Source organism: Cervus elaphus, chromosome 31 (assembly GCF_910594005.1).
Source record: "Cervus elaphus chromosome 31, mCerEla1.1, whole genome shotgun sequence".
Lineage (NCBI taxonomy): Eukaryota > Metazoa > Chordata > Mammalia > Artiodactyla > Cervidae > Cervus > Cervus elaphus.
Genome location: NC_057845.1, coordinates 3,752,920 through 3,768,868, shown reverse-complemented (window position 1 = coordinate 3,768,868; position 15,949 = coordinate 3,752,920). Strand labels below are relative to the sequence as shown.

At 43.5% G+C, this 15,949-nt stretch overlaps 1 long non-coding RNA gene across 1 annotated transcript in view; it reads left to right on the top strand.

Annotated features, from left to right (window-relative positions):
- The first annotated feature begins 963 nt into the window (after positions 1–963).
- The window catches only part of LOC122687496, a 29,094-nt gene continuing 14,108 nt past the window's right edge, over positions 964–15,949 (top strand). The window contains exon 1 of the long non-coding RNA XR_006339158.1: positions 964–1,115. This is a non-coding gene — a long non-coding RNA (uncharacterized LOC122687496). The remainder of the gene's footprint in view (positions 1,116–15,949) is intronic.

Sequence of the window (15,949 nt, the reverse complement as noted above, 5' to 3'; positions counted from 1 at the left end):
CCATAAAATGGTAGCCATTATTATCATTATTGACGTTATTATTAGAAATATCAGGAGAGCCATATGGTGACTCATCTGTCATGCACTCCAGGCTTAATGACAAGGTCTCGTTAGATCAGTCTTCCAAATTTTTCACCAGTGTCTCTGGACACAGGTGGTCAACTCATCTTTCTCACCTCACAGTGACAGCCATCAAAATGCAGGTGTTTTAATAGAAAGGATTATCCTAAGCTCAAAGCATAAGTTTTTTCTTGCTGTTTTATCCTGTGGCACATGGCCCTCTAGCACTGTTTCATAAAAGCTATGGCTCGTTGGCTGTACCCAAAGTGCAAATATAAATGTCAGGAGGAGGAAACTAAAAAAGTAGTATAAAGTAAAACAACTGAGCTTCCCATTAGAAATATGCAAGCAGATGAAGCCTGGGAGTGCAGAGCCAGAGCGGGAGGTCAGTGGCTGACTTCATCAGCAAATAGGCCAGTACAAGGAGGCACTGAAGTTCATTGATGTGAAACTGTTACAGGCTGAGCGCCGAGGCACAGACAGACCCAGTGTGTGTGGAGGGGACAGCGTGTGCCCAGCCAACGCACACAGCACCCTTTCAGATGGGTCCTCTAACCACAGGACTTCTGTACCTTTGGTAAAAAAGATGATAAGGCCACTCAGACTGATCCTGGGATCACATAGGTCCAGAAGCCAGTGAAGAAAGATGGGCTCAGGTTCAATAGGTTTTTACTGGGAAGTGTATTTCATTATGTTCTAATTCTTGGAAACTTAGGGAATGAATGATGTAAACAGCAATTTTCAGTCTACTACCATGTTTAACGGAACAGAATACTCTGTTCTTCCACCTACTCAAATAGTTACCTGACTATTAATAATAACTAATAGTTACCTATAAAGTCTGCACAACAGACTTTTTTTTCCTCTTTTGTACGTAGGGGAAAATGAGTACATAATCAATTTCTGGACTGCATCGCCTTGGAAAAAAATTTACCCAGGCTCCAAATCAGTATATTTGTACCATAATTCTAGATGGAGACAGAATGGTAGGACGGATGGAGATTTACAGAAGGTGGCTTTTCATTCTGACACTTACTTTTGTCTTTGCTTGAGTGGTGAGTAGATCATCAGATCATATCTTCTTTGGGAAAGGAAGCTCCTGAAATGTTCAATTTACTTAGGCATGGGTTTGTTTGACTCAGTCACACCATGAAGATGTGACAAGAAGCAGGTACTGCTGGGGACAGTGCTGGGAGGGAGTGGGGCAAGTTGGGTAGAGGAGGTGGATTTAGAGCAATATGTTTGAAGGATTGACTCCTAGTTAACAGAGAGCTCTTGAGCATCTACAATGTGCCAAGCCTGGTCCCAGGCACTGGGTATACAAGGGAGAACAGAGGAGACACCATCACTGCCCTCATGGTAGGTGTGTGGTTTTCAGGTTATTCCATGCCAAAAGAATGAAGTTTTGAGGAAGATGGAAGAGAGAGAGAGCATTGTGTACCTAAGCTTCAAGTGGGCTTTTTTCATTTGTACTTTCATTTAATTCCTCCAGCATTTATTATTGACCGTTTACTACAGACAGGCTTTGTGCAAGACACTGGGGACACAGTGATGATCAAGCCCCACTTCCAGCACTTGTAGAGTTCAAAGTCTGGGAGGATGGAGGTGTAGATACCCCCAGACAATGTATCTGAGCTCTGGTAGAGGCAGGCTTGGAGGAAGAAGATGCAAACCTTGCTGGAAAAGATGTAGAATGCTTCCTAGAAAGGGAAGATGGAGGTGTGGGTGTCCATCCTAAAGGATGAAGGAGAGATTGTGGTAGGACAGTGAGGAGAAGATTCCCGGGAAGAGGGAATGGAAGAAATCCATTAGGGGAGAGGGACACAAGAAGAAGGTTTTTAAGCAGGGGAGGGCCACGGTGGAGAGCCTTCGTGGGAAATCTGGTTTTAATTTAATTGAAGACATGATGGGGGATCACAGTTGAGTTCAACGATAACTCAACGAAAATGACATTTGAAGTTGATAACGTCTGTGTTCAGGATCATGTCCTTAAACAGAGAATGTCTATTAGCAAGCCAATTAAGGCCCTTAATAGGCAAGAACAACAGCTGGAAGTCTCTCTGTAGGTCTTGGTACATCTTCGATCTCTTTTTAACCTTCTAGCCTTTGTGAGTCAGTGAAGCTGGAACTACAAAGTATCAAAGTCTCTCTGATACTGACTCCAGCCCTGGCTCTCAGCCTTGGCAGACATCAGAATCCCTTAGGCAAATGACTGAAAACTGCACATTCCCACCCCACCGCCTTTTCTGGATATTCTGTTTACCCAGATGAGGAGTGGCCATCCAAAATCTGTATTTTGTAAAGCTCCATGGGGATTCAGATACCTCACCTGGATTCAGATACCTCACCAGAGTTGAGGTACCGACTTGGAGGCTCATGGGTGTTCTATGGGACGTCTCAGGTGGCGCTAGTGGTAAAAGAACCCGCCTGTCAATGCAGGAGACTTAAGAGACTCAGGTTGGACCCCTGGTTGGGGAACATCCCCCGGAGGAGGAAATGGCAACCTGCTCCAGTATTCTGGCCTGGAGCATCCCATGCACAGAGGAGCCTGGCGGGCTACAGACCACAGGGTCACACAGAGTCTGACAAGAATGAAGTGACTTGGCCGCCTGCACCCACTGGTATTCTATCAGTTCAGTTCAGTCACCAAGTATGACTTAGTAACTCTAAGTGTCGGACTCTTTGTGACCCCACGGACTGCAGCACGCCAGGCTCCCTGTCCATCCAACTTCCGGAGTCTATACAAACTCATGTCCATCGAGTCGGTGATGCCATCCAACCATCTCACCCTCTGTTGTCCCCTTCTCTTCCCGCCTTCAATCTTTCCCAGCATCAGGGTCTTTTTGAATGAGTCAGTTCTTCGCATCAGGTGGCCAAAGGATTGGAGTTTCAGCTTCAGCATCAGTCCTTCCAATGAATATTCAGAACTGATTTCCTTTAGGATGGACAGGTTGGATCTCCTTGCACTCCCAGGGACTCTCAAGAGGTGTTCTATAGGGTTCTATTTTAAATTGTAAATAGCCCTGGGAAGGTAGTGCTGCTCTGGACTTTCCATGGCTGCCTTCCCAGACACACAGTAGGATTCCAGTGGCTTTATGGTGTGGAGTGTGGGGGTTCAGAAGAGGGCTCTGAAAGAATGTTCTGGAAGGGGTTGGGTGTGTTGGGGTGAGGAAGAAGGGGACAGGGTAGAGAAGGTCTAGGTGGTAGGAAGGGCTTCCAAAAGGGAGAGGAGAAGGCACTTAAGATGCCTCCAGCTGCTGGGGTTTTGGTGTGCATGTCCAGCCCCCGCATCTGGGCTTATCTCCAGCCTCGCCCCTTTCCGGTGGTGGGTGCGACACGTCAGCCGGCCAAGGAAAGCCTTGGAAAGAAAAGACGGCACAACCGTCAAAGATGGCTACTTTTCCACCTCATGAGTTGACTGTGCTTCTAGAGTTCCTGCAACGTCCTCCCCCGTGACCGCGGAGAGGGCTGGGGCTCTCTGCCGGGACTTTAAGCTTGAGCTGCCCCCTATCACGTGACTCCAAGTCTGTCAACGTCACCACAGAGAGTTATTCTCAGAGTCGTTCGCCATCTCCAGTTCTCTTCAGTCTTGTGTTCACCCGTCTTCAGCGATTTGTGATGAAGGGGTTTATTTTTTCACCATGGCCTACGCTTAACCACCTGCCTCCCAGTTTTCCTGTTGCATTCAGAAACTGTTTTATTTTTTTTTAACAAAGGAGCACTCCTTCCTCCAATCCAACCTCAAAACAAATACGGTTTTGGCATAACGAGCCTGCCTCCTCTTAGGTAACGGCTGCCCTCCCGTACCAGTCGCTGTCACTTCCTTCACGTGTTTCCTCTCTTAGTTCCTCTTTATTTCTCTGCCCTTCCCCTCTGTGGGAATGAGGGTGGGCAGGACTCCTTTCACCAGGCCCTGCTTATCTGATGGTGTCCCAGAACTGACTGGTGAAAGATTCTGATCTCATGTGGAGAGTCCCCTTCAAAATCTCCACCAGCATCTAAGTTTTTGCTGCAAGACAAAAGACTGGTTTCCTGTCTACTATCCTTATCAATGTCTTCTCTTTCTGGAGTGAGTTTGGTGTGCTTTGCTTTAGATTTGCCAGTTCCAACACATACTCTGTGCTAGAGATCCTGAGGGAGACAAAACCGAAAGGACCTCATCCCACTGCAAGAGGAGATTTCAACTTGATCGAATTTCCTTTCTCTCACACGAAATATCCCGAGTATAAGCAGACTAGCAGCCCTCAGTGTCCGGGAATCCAGGATCCTTCTGTCTTATTGCTTTGCTCTCTTTGCATGATCTAAGATACCTCTTGGTTGTTTCTTGAGCCAGGCAGTGGGATGCCATTTAAGGGCCTCGTGGGGAAGTCGCATAGTTCACTTCAGTCATATCTCACTTGCTGTTAGTCACGTGGCCATATGTAGTGAAGCTAGGAGATGTAGTTTTTTTCTTGAGTTTCTATGAACTCAACTGAATCCTTCACTGATTATTGGAAGATTAAAAAAATAAAAGTGTTTCATGCTGTGTGAGAAGGCTGTGCATTTTCTAATTACTGGGTACAGAATTCTGTTTGTGGTTATTAGGTCAAGCTTGTTAATTGTGTTGTTGATTTTTGTCTGCCCAACTTTTAAATAATTGAGACCTATCAATAGTTGAAATCTCCCTCCATGATGTAGTGGATTTGCCAATTTCCCCTTGAATTTCTAGTCTTTCTCTTTATATTTTGAAGCTAGTTAATTAGATGCAATCATATTTTGAATTGCTGTGTCTTCTTGGAGAACTCTTTCATCACTACTGAGTGATCCTCAAGTCCTAATTATGCCTTTTTCTCTTCAAGTATGTTTTGTCTAATATATGTCTGCTACCTTTTAGAAATTCTTTAATTTTTAACTTTTTCATGTTTTAATGCTTTAGATATATCTCACAAATAGTACATATGTGAATTTTGTTTTTAAAGATCTAAAAATTTATGTTTTTTAATTGGAAAATTTAGACCATTTATATTTATTTAATTTTTTGATATGTCTGTCTTCATTTTAAGTTCAGTAAAAAGATTAAAAATAAAAGATTTCTGCTTCTGTTATTTATACATTTTCATATCTGTATCTTTTATATAGCTTAAACATGCTTTCATATTCTTTGAACATTTTCCCCATGTTAATATCCACAACAACAAAAATTCCAAGCTGTGTGATACCTTTTCTTTCACGTAATTCTTGCAATTTCTTCTGGATGTGGTTTTCCTGAGTATGACATCTTCAAAAAGTTTTAATGTGACTCTTAGCATGGCCGATTTCCTCAAGCCTGTATGTTGGATAATATTTTTATTACATTCTTATATTTGAATGACAGCCTTGACGGGAATGGAATTCTAGTTCAAAGCATCTTTTCCAGTGCTTTAAAACTGATACTCTATTATCTTTTCTCATTTAACATTGTGGTTAAAAAATGTGATGTCCATTTTATTTTTTTTCATTTGCAGTTGATGTGCTCTTTTGGAGAGTTTTCAGAATTTTTTCTTTGAGTGTGGTTTTCTTAAATTTCATTCTAGTGTGTGTAAGTGTTGGATTTTTCTTCTCTCTCCTTTTGGAATTCTATACACCCTTTCAGTTTGAAGTTATTTATCTTCCTTAATTCTGAGGACTTTATCTCCATTGATTCTTCAAATATTTTCTTCTCTCCATTTTTATTTTATTTTTTTCTTCTATTCCATGACTCCTATTTTCTGGATACTGGTGCTTCTACAAATTTCTTAACTATCCTTTTATATTTTCTATTTCTATATCTTCCCCTATTTTCTTTCTGGAGACATCTCATCTGATATTCCAACTCACTAATTCATTCTCCAGCTGTATCCATTTAACCATGTAGAAGACTTACTGTGTTATTTATTCCCATTATTTAATTTTCATACCTTGTATTTCCCCCTATTTTTATTTTTTATTGCTTTGTTCTCATGAAGAAGAAAAGAAAATGGGGAAGTCCAAGAGAAAGCCCCAAATAGGACACTCATATTTGGTATAATCCACCAAGCAATTCTTGAGCCCCAGTCTTCCCCTTCAGATTCTGAGGTAGAGGCAGCCCTGGAAAGAGGAACTCAGAGATGATCATCCCAGCCCTGGGCTGGGAGAGCAGGGAATGCAGAGTCTACTCAGCTTTCACTTGTGTTCAGAAATGCTTCACAGGAACAGGACTTTTGAGCTGGTTTTTTTTTTTGCTCCAATTTTGCTCCTAGACCAGCAGTCTGGGCTATTACTATTAATTTCTGAAGGGGAAGAGCAGCTATTGATTGCTCCAAGGCAATTATAGGAAACAGCAGAACTCAAACTGTTTTTCCTACTTTATCCTCCTACAATGACACTGGCTGCTGTCCCTGGTTTTTCTTTTGTTTCCTAGATTTGGGGTTTCCTATCTCCATTCAGTTGACTCTGGATGAGACAGGTAATGGTTTGTGTGACTTCTCCATTGTGGCAGGAATGGGAACCTCAGGAGGATACTCTTCAACCATGCTCTATTGGTCAGGCCAGAGAAAGGATATATACACTATCCTTATTATGTATTTAATTATATACATTATCATTATATACATATATATATACATATAATTATATACATATTAAAGAAGTATAAGATTTATGTAAGTTAAAATAAAGTATGAACATGCCACTCAACATTATTGCCTGGGAAATCCCAATGAATAGAGGAGCCTGACAGGCTACAGTCCATGGAGGTCACAAAGAGTTAGAAATGACTGACTAACACACTATTTTATAGGTTACATGTATATATCTTATGTAGTATAAGATTTATCTAAATCTTATATGATTTATATGTGTATATATTTATATTTATTGTAAGGAACTTTTAAAAGATTCATTATAAAGACTTGGCTCATGTGATTATGAAGGCTGGGAAGTGCAAAATCTTCAGGGTGAATTGGTAAGCTGAAAGTCCAGGGGACTGTGGAGAGCAAGTGTCACAGTCTGATCCCTGCAGATAGGGAGGGCTTCACAGTCTCACCAAAGTGAGCTCCACCCAGGATGTGTCTTAGTATCTAATCAAGAAATAAGGCCATGCCCTTTGTGGCTTCCAGCATCTTATGAATTCCCCACATCAAAGAAAGACAAAGGTGTCTTTCTGTTGCTCTTACTCACGTGGAAGCGACCGTACTGTTCCTATGGAAAGATTGACTCTCTACCCCATGATGAGGGTATCAGCTCAGGGTATCAGTTGTTGTGGTTCAGTCACTCAGTCATGTTGACTCTTTGCGACCCTATGGACTGCAGCACGCCAGGCTTCCCTGGCCTTCACCAACTCCCGACTTTGCTCAAACTCATATCCATCAAGTCAGTGATGCCATCCAACCATCTCATCCTCTGTCATCCCCTTCTCCTCCTCCCTTCAATCTTTCCCAACATCACGGTCTTTTCCAATGAGTCAGCTCTTCCCATCAGGTGGGCAAAGTACTGGAGTTTCAGCTTCAGCCTCAGTCCTTTTGATGAATATTCAGGGTTGATTTCCTTTAAGATTGACTGGCTTGATCTTTTTGCTGTCCAAGGGACTCTCAAGAGTCTTCTCTAGCACCACAATTCAAAGGCATCATTTCTTTGGTGCTCAGCTTTCATTATAGTCCAATGCTCACATTCACACATGACTACTGGAAAAACCATAGCTTTGACTATACGGGCCTTTGTTGGCAAAGTAATGTGTCTGCTTTTTAATATGCCATCTAGGTTTGTCATTGCTTTTCTTCCAAGAAGCCAGTGTCTTTTAATTTCATGGCTGTGGACATCATCCACAGTGATTTTGGAGCCCAAGAAAATAAATTTGTCACTGTTTCCATCAGGCTCTAGAAGACACTAATTGTGTCCTCCGTGGGGATGGAGAGAATGAGAATGATTATTTGATAGCAGACTAATGTCATGCAGAAACGGAGACATTCACACCAGTAGGGGTTCAACTCATGCTGTGTTCTCCATGCCATCTCGGGCTTGGCTCCACCACTGTTTTCCTTCTGGCCCCTTCCATCGTCCATCCCCAGAGGCAGCTGGGGTGGATCTCAGGAAGCCTGACTGAGCTTACATTGCTCCCCTGCTTGGTGCCTTCCAATGACTTTGCTTGCTGCTTATAGTAGAATCCATGCGTGTCATCATGGGGCCCCCAGTGAGCCCCCAACATCATTCTTTACCGTTTTCTCCATTGCTCACCCCACTCTGGCCACGTTGGCCTCTCCCAGGGCTCCAAGCTCACTCCTGCCTTGGCTGTTCCTTCTGTGCAACACACTCCTCCCCAGATCTTCATGTGGCTGTCTGTCCCTAGTCGTTCATTCCACAGCCCGAGTGTCACCTTCTCTGAAAACCTTCCTCAGACCCCTGTTGTAAGTGGTCTTTCCCAGCCCCGCGTGGTCCTATGCCCCATTACCCTGTTTTGTGCTCTTCATTGGCTGTATAACCATTATAACAGTGATTATAACAGTGATCTTATTGATTTATTTTCTTATTTTTTGTCTGCCCTCCCCCACTAGATTATAACCTTCACAAGAGACTCTGTGGTTTAATCACCTCGGTCTCTCTACTGCCTGCAACTTTGTCATTCAGGAACAACAGGTACTCATATTGGTGGAATTAATCACAGCTCTTTCAGTGCACCTCGCTTGGTTTGCTCATTTAACAAAACTTTTAAAAAATTATTATTTCAACCAAAATGTGAACATGATTTTGGACGTTTTCCAGAAAAACTAGTTCATGGAGAAGCATTACAAAAATAAGACTCATTTGACAGAAACAGTATGGGATTCAGTTGGATCCCAGTTTGCATTTTTAGGGGCGCGTGTGAGGTCCTGAACTATGGAATGCTTGCCTGTGTGACTTAAGGAGCTCACACAAAGTTCAGAATAAGCCTTTGCTTGTACCCTCTTCCTCTAAGCTCCTCTCTCATGGCCCATGGCAAGCTGGCAAGAAGCAGCTGATGAAGGCATGGGGCAGACAGGGTCAGTCCTGGATCTCTGCCGCCTTCTGACATCCTAACACCTCGGGGAAGATAGCAGCTCTCAGCACCTGGTCCAGGGTCTCCGTGAAATCCTGGCACAGTCACCCCAAATGCCAGGTTGCTGCACAGGCAGGCAAGGGACCTTCAGTGGAGGGGGCTGGTGCTGACAGAGGCGGAGAAGTGAGCCAGGGGCCAGCTGGAGATTGTGCCGGAGGCTGCTGGGAGCAGACCTATGTCTCCACCAAGGTTTCAAGCCACCCTCTGACAGTGCTTGTCAGGGGTTTTTACCACCCTCGGGAATGTGCGTGACTCAGCCCAGCTCAGCTGGCAGTGTGGAGGGGCAGTGAGCTGTTTCCCTTGTGCTGTGCCTGACCAGGCTCACGGGTGGTCCCTGGGCTCCTCCAGGGACCTGGGTGGGTAGAGATTGGCATCCAAATCACAAGTCAGACTTAATCTCTTTTCTTTTAAAATAAAAAAAATCTATTGAAGCATATTTACAATTTTGTGTTAGTTTCAGGTGTTCAACAAAGTGATTCAGTTATAATATACATACATCAATTAGCTTCCCGACTTTTCCTGTATATGTTGTTACAGGGAATTGAGTAGCGTTCCCTGTGCTACACAGTAGGTTCCTGTTGGTTATCTGTTTTATATTTAGTAGTGTGTATATGTTAATCTCAACCTTCTAATTTATCCCTCCCTGCAACCTTTCCTCTTTGGTAATCCTAAATTTGTTTTCAAAATCTGTGAGCCTGTTTCTGTTTTGTAAATTGTGAGGCTGTCACGGTTAATGCCATGACAGGCAGTCTAGATTAGGAGTAGGCCTGGTTTCCCGGGGTAACATAATTATCAGGCCTCCTGGAGCTAGCCAATCAACATATGCCTAGCAAGAAAAAAGGGAACCTATCAGGGGAAAGCTGAAAGCCCCACGTTGGGCCAACAAAATTTGCCTTGCAACTGTGTAACCAATCCGCTTGCGCCAACTACCTGCTGCCTTTTTTGACCTAATAAATACCCGAGAGAACTGGGCTCGAGGCCTTTTTGTCCTCACACCCTTGGTGAGGGCGGGAGGCCCTGGCTCGAGTCAGTAATAAATTCCCCTATTGCAAGTTGCATTGTTTCGAGGAGTCTTCTTTCCCGACCGGGGACTCGGACTACGGGCAGAACATAAATCAGTTCATTTGTATAATTTTTTAAAATTCCACATGTATATGATATATGTCTTTTCCATTTAGTATGGTAGTCGTTAGATCTATCCATGTCGCTGCAAATGGCATTATTTCATTCCTTTTTATGGCTGAGTACTATTCCATTGTAAATATGTGCCACGTCTTCTTTATCCATTCCTCTGTCAATGGACATGCAGGTTGCTTCCACGTCCTGGCTGTTGTTAATAGTGCTGCAGTGAACATTGGGTGCATGCTTTTTTTGAGGTACAGTTTTCTCTGGGTATATACCCAGGAGTGGGATTGCTGAGTCATATGGTAGTTCTTTCTATTTTTAGTTTTTTAAGGAACTTTGAATCTACTTTCAAGGTGTGTTTTCCACTAGAGATGTAAATTCCCATTCAAAAGTACAAAGTGAGAATTAAAACAGAGCCACATGAAGCCCAGAAAAAAAAAAAATCCCCATGTTTTGTGTGTTGGGAAATAAAGGGACATCAATGGGTGAACTAAGTAAATTCAGGACCTTAGCATGTAGGTGGTTTTTGTGGTTGGGGCTCCACCAAAATCCCCAGAGATGGGGTGATTTGGGTGATGTCTATGAGTGGTCTGGTGTGGATGACTCTTTTGGTTCAGTTGGATTTAATTCAGGTATATGATCCATGTGCCTGCTTCATGCCAGGCACTGTGGACAGAGTCTATCAGTTCCTGCCCTCTTGGACCCTATGTTTTGGTCAGGGATGCAAACAGACGTCCCTTTCACAGAAGTGTAATGACAGAGGGAGGTGGCTGCCTCTTTCTCAGCCAGACCTGGGGATTTAAAATCCCAAGAGTCAGTTCAAGTTCCTAACTCACTAACCTCTAGCTCTTTGAGTTTGGGCCAATTATTTAATATTTTTGAGGCTTTAGTTTTCTCAGTTGTAATATGAGGAAATGACATCTTCCTTGTTCATGTCATGGGTTGTTATGAGGATCTGATGAGATCATTTATCTGAAAGCCCTTTTGAACTCGTAAGGAGAAATGTAAATTATTACTGGGATCACCAAGAATTCAGTTTTGGAGTTTTCAGTGATAATCTTTTGCTGTTGATTGCTGTGTTGTGATGCTCCCTGTTAGCAATGGGATGTGAAAAGCTGAAAAAGGTATAGAGATGCCCTGTCCAGTATGAGAGCCACATCTGACTGTAGAGCACCTGAAATAGACCTAGTCTGAACTGAGACGCACACAAGGATGTGACCTGTTGTAAAAGAGAGAGAGAGAGAGAGAAATAAGTAAAGTCTCACTAACAATTTTTTTTGTATTGGTGACATGTTCAAATGATAATACATTGGATTATTGGGTTAAAGAAAATGTATTAGAATTGATTGAATTACTTATTTGACATGGTTACTAGAAAATTTTAAACTACCTGTTTGGCTCACATTAATTTACCCTGGTGGCTCAGATGGTAAAGAATCCACCTGCAATGCAGGAGACCTGGGTTCGATCCCCGGATTGAGAAGATCCCCTGGAGGAGGGCATGGCTACCCATTCCAATTTTCTTGCCTGGAGAATCCCATGGACAGAGGAGCTTGGCGTGCTGCAGTCCCCGGGTTCGCAAAGATTGGGCAACTAACACACATACACACAGGGCTCACGTTATATTTTCACTGGAAGTACAGCTATAGAATTTCTCTTTGGAAATTTCATTCTAAAGTCACACTACACATAATCATTCATATAATTTCAGAGATGAAGTCATCTGAAAGCCTCAGCTAACTCTACAATGACTGTTTTAAAGGTTGTTTTCCATTTACACTCAACATACACACAAAGAATGTTCCTGGGAACGTTAGATCAGTTTTAGTGAGAAGCATTACTGTGTTCCTCCAGGCAGGAAAGGGTTTCTTCATCATCGTCATCAAAGAGGCTGTATGGAAAGCCCCCCTGGACGCTGTGTGCAGTGCACTTGAATCTAGATGGGCAGGTCTCTGCAGAGACATGACTGAAACATCACTACAGCTGTGTGGTTGGAATGGAGACACCCTAACGCATCAACAAAGAAAAGATTTTCCAAGGACCCCATGAACAACCACAGTTTCCTCCCACCCTCGAATCTTTCCCCCCTCTCATGGAAAAAAGACAAAACAAAAAGAAAGACACAGCCTTTCGGTCCTTTTTTTAATTCCCTAGCTCGCTGAATTCATTCCCCAATCCTTTGAAGGATTACCCGCACTGATTTTATCAGTTGAGTCAAGATGGCTCAGAACAGCTCAGAAATTGGCCGACAGTCACGTGGCTTGGAGGGCTGGGATGCAAATGCTTTCTAGGTTTGGTCTCTTTTTGCCACTCAACTGCTGTCAGAGGAAGAAGCAGGAAAGTAGGAGGGCTCGGGGAGAGGCAGACACTGGCCACGCCTGCTCCCTTGCTTTTATTCTGAGAAGGAAGCCTGGGTGTTCCTACCACGAACCAGGTGTAGGGGATTTCCTGTGGTTCTTGGAGTGCCATCTTTTATTTTTTGTTCATTTTGTTTTGTTGTTTGCTTTTGTTTTTTTGTTCATTTTTTATTGAAATATAGTTGATGGTGCAGACGGTTAAGAATCTGCCTGCAATGCTGGAGACCCAGGTTCAATCCCTGGGTCAGGAAGATCCCCTGGAGAAGGGCATGGCAATCCACTCCAGCATTCTTGTCTGGAGAATCCCATGGACAGAGGAGCCTGGTGGGCTACAGTCCAGGGGGTTGCACAGGGTTGGAAATGGCTGAGCAACTCGCACTTTCACTTTCATAGTTGATTTACAATGTTGTGTTCATGTCTGCTGTACAGTAAAGTGATTCAGTTATGCACATATATATATATGCATTCTTTTTTAAGTGTTCTTTTCCATTATGGTTTCTCATAGGATGCTGAGTATAGTTCTCTGTGCTATATAGGGAAACCATTTTTTCATGGATTCTTTCAGAGGAAAACTGTTATATGCTTAACAGCAAAAATAAAGCCTCAAACCAGCAAGCAAAAAACCCAGTCTATAGAATTTACCCAGCTTGGGTTAGTTGTGATTCCTTGTCTAGAGGAGCCACAGAAACAAGCCATGTCGGTCCACGAAAGATGGGCTTGGAACGCCATCTATCCTTACACATGACACTGCTGAGGGCTTCTGGGTTGACTGTGAAACAGTGAAATTCTGGTGTCAGTCACCTTCTGGAGGAGTTTGCTGGCCTGGTCCACGAGCAGACCCAGCAGATCCCTGCCCAAGTTCCATGAGTGGGATGACCAGTGGCGATATAAAGGGCAAGCGGACAAGTGAGTCTTTCTTTCTGAGAATGTTTTCACTGCAGTTAGATTAGAAAATGATCCAGGGGAGATATAAACTAGCCCTTTCATTTAGCAAAATAAAATGCCTATCCCCTGGGTAATCTGTACAGTAGATGGTCCCAGCCAGAATCTTGTTCTTAAAGTTTTCATTTAATTTGCACCTCCCCTTCCTGCCACCTGCCAGTATCAGGTTGGACAAGAAAAAAGGAAACAGCAGCCTGGCAGATGTGGTCACGTGGTATGTCCTTGTAGAATAGCTTCCATGGCATTTATATTAAATAACCACTGGAAAAATGTGAGGTGTCGATGACAGGAGGTGTCTGCGTCTCCTGGGGCTTTGTTCCAGTTTTAATGAATATAGATAATGCAGGGAATGTCTCAATTTTCAGAGCTGTGTTTCTTCATTAAACACTGTCACTCTTCATGGGGAAGGAACTAGACATTCCTGACACACCATTTGGCAGGTCTCAGTCACAGACACTCCAACATTGGCTTTCAGAAACCTGTTCCAAATTTGGCCCAGGCTGTCAGACCTTGTCCAGGGACTGATTAGGAGAGGACCTCCAGGTCTGGGCAGAGAGCCGTGCTCTAAAAAAATACTTGCAGAGTCCCCCAAGGAAATCCGGTTGAGGAGGGTAAGTGGTTTGCTCTTCAAATGACCTCTCCCCCTTGGGAGAGAGCACATGGGGTGAAAGTACATGGTGTATCTCTGGTATCCCCACAAGAGTTTCAGACAAGAGAAAGGACCCTCTGTGTATGAACCGAGTGAAGAAGGTTTTGTCTGATTCCTAGCGTACCTGTCCTCATCAGCTAATTCAACTACAGCACAGCTGGTGGTAGGGGCTTCCCAGGTGGCACAGTGGTAAAGAATCCGCCTGCCAATGCAGGAGACATGGGTTGGATCCCTGGTCAGGAAGATCCCCAGAGAAGGAAATGGCAACCCATTCTAGAATTCTTACCTGGAGAATCCCATGGACAGAGGAGCCTGGTGGGCTACTGTTTGTGGGGTTGCAAAGAGTGGGACTTGACTTAGTGACTGAGCATGCATGAACAGCTGGTGGCACCTGTCAATTAAAATTGAAATTGGCTTTAAGGTAAAAATACCTTATATTCAGGGATTGGGGCTGTGCCTTCCGAGTGGTGCCACATTCAGCATTTCTCAAAGCATGTTCTTGAGACCCTCCTGCATCAGAACCTGGGGAACTATTTCAGTTACAGATTTGAGGGCTCCTAGCTACCAAATATGTGAGAACTGGAGCCAAAAATTTGCACTGTGCCAACCCACAGGTGATCCTGATGTACCCCAAAGTTTGTGAGCCGTGGATGTAAAGAGAATGAGATTGGTTTCATTTTGAACTTGTGTGTCCATTGATGGGAAAGTTTGAACCACAAAAGACAGGAGTCCTTCTGAGTCTTTGTTTTTGCTGACTAATACATGTATCTTGTCCGTTCTCAGTTATGGGTCACCATCTGCCCAAATACAGTGTTTCTAAGAAGTTGTTTCTGTGTGTCTTCTGAAAAGAAATTTGCCCTTCAGTATGTGATTGCAACATATTGATAAAAGCAAGAGAAAAACAATAAAACTGTTTTGTTGAGTTTCTCATTTTTCTGAAGCAAGCAGTTTTCAAGTGATAAAAAAGCAATTTAGTGAAACTCACTGTTCAGGAGCTTAATGATAGGAGGGATATGGGCCTGTGTATTCATATGCAGATCCCTGCACATATAATCATCCAAGAGTCTGAGTTGCCTGGTCCTCAAAAAGCATGCTTTTTGGAATTTGCGCTATACCTGAATCTAGAATGACATTTGGTGGCTGAAAGGACGCTCATGTTAGGTCAATGTAGCTGGGAGTTGAAAATTTTTTGATAAAATTTGAATGATCTGAATTGCTTGTGTGTATGTGTGTGTGCACACATGTGTGTGTTCTACTCAGTTGCTCAGTCATGTCCAACTCTTTGTGACTCCATGGATTGTGATCCGCCCGTCTCCTCTGTCCATGGATTCCCTAGGCAAGAATACTGGAGTGGGTTGCCATTTCCTCCTCTGGGGGATCTTCCTTAACCAGGGGTCAAACCCGCATCTCTTGTGCCTCCTACATTGGCAGGTGGATTCTTTACCACTGTGCCACCTGGGAAGCCCTATCTGCACTGCTTATGTTAGGAAAAATTTAGTTTTAAGCTATCTGGTTACCTTAGGCAAGGCCTATTACGTTAGACAGCAATGGAAACAAATGACAACCCTTCCCCCGAAAAGTAACAAGGGGCTCTTCAAACAAATAGTCCCTAATTACTGCAAAACCACTCTAGTTCTCCAACAGACCCCAAGCCACGGCATCTAGGGCCCGGCCAAATGGAGTCAAGAAGACAAAATGAAAACATCAACATTAAGCCAAAACTACATCTTTCTTCTTATGAATGAAGGAATCTTTTAGCCATCAAGGAAG